Source organism: Canis lupus, chromosome 1 (assembly GCF_011100685.1).
Source record: "Canis lupus familiaris isolate Mischka breed German Shepherd chromosome 1, alternate assembly UU_Cfam_GSD_1.0, whole genome shotgun sequence".
NCBI lineage: Eukaryota > Metazoa > Chordata > Mammalia > Carnivora > Canidae > Canis > Canis lupus.
Genome location: NC_049222.1, coordinates 78,862,315 through 78,869,379, shown reverse-complemented (window position 1 = coordinate 78,869,379; position 7,065 = coordinate 78,862,315).

Here is a 7,065-nt window from a genome sequence, read left to right as displayed (position 1 = left end):
ATGCTGGATTCTTCCACCTGGATCCAGCCAGTGGGTGACCCAGGGAGGACTGGAAAGCATGAGCACAGAAGGAGCCACTCATTTTTCCCTCAGGTCCTTTGCCTCTAGCAGCCTCTGGATGTAGCTGAGTCCTCCGTATTCTCTCTCTCTCTCTCTCTCTCTCTCTCTCTCTCTCATGTGACAAAACCTGCCATGATTCTGTATTCTCCTGGAAATTTTGAACCTCAGGCATCCCCTAGTTAACTCAGCTCTTGGCTTTATGCCTCCATCAGGGAGCAGGATCAGCTTCCTCTTTGTTTAATCACTAGGCTTTCTCAATGTCCCCTATACAGCTTTCCAGCTCTTCCATGGCTTACAGAGATGACATTCTCTTTGTTTTAAATTCTTATAGAGACTGGTTGGAACTTAACTGGTGCATTACCTGTATTTCCTGTAAGATGTAGAAGTTTACTACTGCTTGTTAGCTCCCCTACAGAGACAAATAAAAAGACATACGGTGGATGTGAAAGGAAGCACAATAAAACAAGTATTTCTGTAAGGCTCAAGAACTGTCTCTCATTTCAGTAAATTGACTCCCTAGATTATATGCAGGTGATATTTATTATTTCTTAGTATACTACAATTTACTAGAAAATAGGTAGGTCTGCCTTTACCTTACTCCAAGGCAGTTCAAAACTCTAAGAACTTAAAGGGACTTTATTATAATATTCTGTACCCCTAACCACTTTGTGTTGGTTAGACAGTTTAAGCTCTTGCCTGGCATAAGTTATGAGGGTAAGTGATCTCTATAAAATAGCATTTTCCCTTTTTAACTACCAAAGGCTGAAAATAAGGCTCAGGGAGTCACTTTGTTCCTAAATTACAACCCAAACAAGTTAAGCCAAAGGCGGGAAAACACAATAAATTAGTGGACTATTATCAGGCCTTTGATGTAGTACAGCAGATGAGGAAGATTTTGTAATACTTTAGCATTTTTAACTTTACATAAAATCTTAGGTGGTGACATTATGGAATCATCAAAATAAAAATTAACCAAACATGAATGGACGTCTATGTATAATCTTCTACTGTGAATGCTCTGATAAAGCCTAAGCGTGTATGTTTCATCCATTAACCTCTAATATTGTTAGCTTCAGCATCCTCTTTGGTATTTACATCAAGAAAAGTCTCAAGCATGTTTATCCTGCTTTTTACTGTTAGTTAGCCACTTGTTTGTTTAATGCCTACAATACTATTATCATATATATTTTTTCTAAGCAGTACAAATTATTTTTGTTAAGTAGAACTCTAATAATTTCCATGATTAAAACAATTTCCTGCCTGAAAGTATTCCATAATGGCTGCTAATAAGATGAAACATAAAACATCATCAACAGTAGAGCAAGAGGAACTCTTGTTTGTTACTGGCAGGAATACAAAATAGTAGTTACTTTGGAAGACAGTTTGGCAGTTTCTTACAAACCTAAACACACTCTTACCATTTGATCCAGTAATTTAGTTCCTTGGTATTTTTCCAAATGAGTTGAAAATTTGTGTATACCCCCAAACTTGCACATGGATATTTATAGCTGCTTTGTTCATAACACCAAGACTGGTAAGCAACCAAAATTTCTTTTAGTAGGTGAATGGATAAATAAATTGTGGTGCTTACAGACAATGGAATGTTATCTAGGACTAAAAAGAAGAAATGAACCATCAAGTCATAAAAAGACATAGAAGAAACTTAAATGCATATTACTAAGTGAAAAAAGCCAATCTGAAAAGGCTACATACTGTATTGTTCCAAATATATGACATTTTGGAAAAGGAGAAATGAACTATGGAGACAGTAAGAAGACCAGTGGTTGACAGGGGTTTGGGGGAAGGAAGGGATGAATAGATGCAGCACAGAGTATTTTTAGGGCAGTGAAAATACTTCATATGATACCATAATAATGGGTACATGTTCTATCATACATTAGTACAAACCTATAGAATATACAACACCAAGAGTCAATGCTAATATAAGCAAAGGAGCTGGGGTAATGCTGTGTCAATGTCTGCTCACAATTAAAACAAAGATGCCACCTGGGACAAGACTAATTTGACTACCTTATATATTCATCTAAAACCCACCAGTTTCTCTTACATGACAGTCACTATTGTCCACACTGGGTCATTCAGTCAAGAATGAAAACATCTTTACTTCTGGTTTGTCCAAATTTATTTAGTAGCCTCTTCCAGCAACCTATATAATATTCATGGTTGTGATGATTTGTAAGTAGCCTGACCCAGAAGGTTTATACCTGTAATGATTTATAATAACTGAGGCCTGGATTTGTATCAGACAAGCAGAGGTGCTAGCCTGTGATCAAACACAGCCTATAATCCCAAATCCACAGCTCAAAGGACTTTTCATCCTGTTCTTTACCATATAAGCTTTCTGTTGTGTTCAGGGTTAAGACTGAATGAAGCCTTGACTAAAATCAAAATGGCATCTCACACATAGCAGGTATTAAATCTTTTTTGGATTGATGACTTGCATCTCCATTTTCCATTTTCCTTCTCTTAAAATTTTCCTGTACTGCTTTCATGTTTTTCTCATGTATGACTTTTGCTGCTGTGTGTTACACAGAATAATTATCTGTTAGTATTTCTTAACAAACCAATATCCTCTTTCAGTAAATATAAATACCAAGTGCTCTTCTTGAATTCTTGAAAGTTCAAAATAAATTAAAATTTTGTAATCACAAAATCAATAAACCCAATAGAATTGTGAAGGATAACATTTTTTTTCATGTTAATTTGAAAGATACAAATTCATTTATTGTTATTTAAGAAATAAATCAACTTTTCGCCTTTGTTCTCGTGATAGCTACATAAACACTGAGTTTGCTTGTATGTTATAAGAATTCCTTACTTAGGCTACATATAACATAGAGCATGCTAGCCTTGTTAACCAAACATGCTTTCTCTATTTTAAAGCCAGAAATACGGTAAAACTGCACATGTTATATAACAACATATCACATATTTTACAGATCACAGAATATGTTAATATGGTGAATACTCTTTCTTTCAATTTTCCTTGATACTTCTCCCGACCACACCATGGGGGAGAGGGCGCCCCCAACACATACATGCGCGCGCGCACACACACACACACACACACACACACACACAAATTCTGCTATGGCCCATCCGGGTCGTGTCCAATCTCTTCAGCAAATTGTGAACTTGGCTTAGAGGTGTACTGACTAATTGACAATCATGTGCTGAAATCTGTCCAAAAGTACCATCTTAATTATGAAGATTTCATATACTTCATTTCCAATAATTGCTCCAATTTCCTACACATGAAGATAAAGATTTAGTAGTGAGAATCATCGGAAATTTATTTTCTGATTTAATTAGAAAGAAAAATGTGTAACCTCTGGCTTGTATTTGTTTTCTTCCTTTTTTCCAGAATTTTTAATTAGTTCTTTTAAAAAACTGAGGCTTTAAAAGAGACATTTTGGCTTCAAATGACTTTAAAATTAATACAAAGATTTTGAAGGATGGCACTTTTTAAATTATTTGTGCAGTTGTAAACAAAGCATTTAAGTCTGGTACAATCAGAATTGAGTCTATCATAGAGTTTATTTTTTATATGTCATGTTGACCAAATATAAGTTTTAAAATTATGAATTTTGGATGCATTCTTCACTTGGAAGAGATTCAAGAACTGGTCTAGTATAAACTTAAATGGGAAAAGAAGTGCTACAAAAATACAGATAAATCAGTCACTTTTTTTCTTTCTCTTTTTTTTTTTTTACAAAGTCTCAAGATGGAGAAATTGGGAAAAAATCTGCTTAACATACTGCTGGCTTGATGGTGGTACTATCTTGAGGGAGAAAAAGATAATGAGAAGAAACCAGATGAAAGGAGTTCACAGAAATGTTGGTTCATCTCATGAACTCGTCTCCAAGAAGGAGTGAAGATCCAGATCCTTTTGAGAAGGGAGTTAAATCTCTAGCACAAGGTGGTCAGTTAACTGAGAATGAAGAAATCACCCATAATCGTAGTAAGTCAGGAAATCAGCTCAAGGAAAGTAGCAACTAACAGCACAAGAACAGATTCCAGAGAAATCCAGAAGCTACAGTTCTCTTCCCCGCAGCCAGGCACGTGGGTGACTGCTCATTTATGCAAGGGAGAGTGTTGTTGTCTTAGAACCTATCCCTACTTTTTTCATTTTATTCTTTCTTCTAATTGAAAAGAATTTGCTAAGTGTAAAGTACATTCAAAGAATACTTTTTTGTTGTTCATTCAACACATTTTAATTGAGCATCTTATTAGGTGCTCAGCCCTGTTCTAGTAGATGGTTCATTGGTGAACCACTCAGGAAAACAATCTTGTTAACACAGAATATTGCAGTTTGAGAGATAGTAAATGAACATATAATTCTTCATGTATGTATAAATATATATGTATATATTTAATATATTTATATTATATATGTATATCATATTATTATATATTATATTATATGTATATATTTTATATATGTATATTATATATGTACATTATATATGCATATTATATATATTATATATGTGTTTATACATATATATTTATAAAACATAGAGATATAATTCACATATTTGTGCATTTGTGTGCCTGTAAGTGCCAAGGAGGATAATACAGCATGGTAGAGCAGATCTGGAGTATTGGAGGGGGAGATTTGCCATTCACACAGAGAAATCAGGAAGGATCTCTCTGATAGTGCAGATAAAGAAAGAGGGGAGGAGTTATGTGCACACCCAGGGAAGAGAATGCCAGGCGGAGTGAACAGAAAATCTGAAGGCATCAATGCAAACATGGCTGCAGCTGTTGAGGCCAGGTGACCAGAGAAAGTTGACTGAAGGACAAAGAAAGAATATGGTGTCAGTGAGGTAGTGGGGTGGAGTCTGTGTAAAGTCTTGGACTTGGCCATTAGAGAAATTTAGCACAGGAGAGACAGGCTCAGAGTGAGATTTTGAGGAATTGCTCCAGCTGCTGTTTTGGGGATCCACGGAAGGGGTGGTGGGGGTAGGGAAAGCAATCAGGAGGCCCGTTAAAAGGCGTTCTGCTGGGCAGCCCAGGTGGTTTAGCGGTTTAGCGCCGCCTTCAGCCCAGGGCTTGATCCTGGAGACCGGGGATCGAGTCTTGCGTTGGGCTCACTGCATGGAGCCTGCTTCTCTCTCTGTCTCTAATAAGTAAAAAAAAAAAAAAATTTAAAAAAGGCATTCTGCTCACCCTCCAGGGTTTGTATATTCATCTTTACAAAAATTGAAAACGCACTTGAAAACGCACCCTCAAGAAAGAAAGAAAACGCACCCTCTGATGTTGCCAAATGGCCGATGGAGATAGGAAAATCACACAATCACATGGGCTCATCCAAAGTGGTATGATGGGGTTTTAGAGAGAAAAAAATATTCAAGGAACATGGGTGAACCACTGGAGCTGAAAAGTTCAAAGGTCGTTCAAGTTTGTATTTCACATCTCTAGCCTTTCAAGTAGATCAAAGATGCTTGTCTTTGTGTGACTGATTCGTGGGGCTGCCAGATGACCACATATGGTGGGGCGGCCTCTATTTTATGAGCCTGCCCTACCTGCTGTTCTCCTCGGGGGTTCTGACTTCCTATTTACCCTGCCTGTCTTATCCTGGCTGCTTAGTGCAGCATGGGGGGAGAAGGGAAACTTTGAATTGGGGTTTTCAGGGGATGCTGCAAATTTTTGGTGAACAAATTATAAGAAAAACAGTGTCCTTTAACTCCATTCACCAGAGATTACAGGAAATTTCACACACAAAAAAAATGTTTCCCAGAAAATCACTTGGGGGTCTCCAGAAACCCTGGATTTGAAATGCCTTGATCTGATGCCCAGCCAAGCACCCCTATTAGTCTTGGCCCATGGAAATCTCAATCTTACTTTCTAGCATGGCAGATTAGACACATTTTCTATGTGTGAAATTTGGAAGGATCAGGGAAAAAATAAGGAAAGGACTACAGGGTAGAGAGGAAGAGTTGAAAAAAGTTAGGGAACAGAGAGCTGCTATGATATCATTCATATATAAAGTTTGAGTTGCAGAGCACTGTTTATTTACAAAACGAGTTCATAGACAACTTTACCTCCCCAGACAAACTTTGTATCAGTAGAAATAAAGAAATACTAGAAAAAGTGTCTTTGATTTTCTTCCACCACTTTATTTCTTAACTAAAATTATACATTTATTTAGTCTTTGAAGGTTTTTTTTATTGTGTGTTTTCTGTGTCTACTGTAACATTACATGTCAACTCAACTCAAAAAAATCATGTAATCATGGGCTTGAATATTTAAGAAATTAGTGAATGATTGATTCTCTTAAGTCATATTTTATAAAATTTTTGACTTATTATTGATGTGATATTTATCGTCGAAATACTATTATTCTAATGCTTTCTGTGGTATCTCAAGGTTTTTTTTTTTTTTTTTTTTTTTTGAGAGAGAGAGTGAGCCCATGTGGGTGGGACAGGGGGCAGAGTTAGATAGAGAGAGAACCTTAAGCAGACTCCACACCCAGCACAGAGCCCAAATCAGGGCTCAATCTCACAAACCTGAGATCTTGACCTGAGCCGAAATCAAGAGTCAGATGCTAAACTGACTGAGTCACCTAGGCGTCCCTGGTATCACCAGTCTTAAGCATTAAGTCTAGGCTTTTCACCTTAAGGCAGATCAGCCTACTAAATACCCACTGTCTATAATGTGTTGCTGCAAACAGTTCAAAAATGTAACTCTGAGCACTTTTTGCTTCTCCTTCTTGTACTTTGATTTAATTTCTTAAGCATTCCTGAAATTTTACTCTTTGTTTCATTTCATGATACTTCTACAAAGGAAAGTTCACTCCCTAAGTCACTTAGGATCATGGAGATCATTGGACTCATTTCATGCTACTGTCAGCCTTCCACCATTCCCAGTTATGGCTTCCTTACTTAAAACCTAAGGAAAGCCCAGTGACTCTCCACACCACCTCACAAAAGCAGCTGTGAGGAAGAAGCACATGCAGGCATCTGCAATATCAACTAAGTC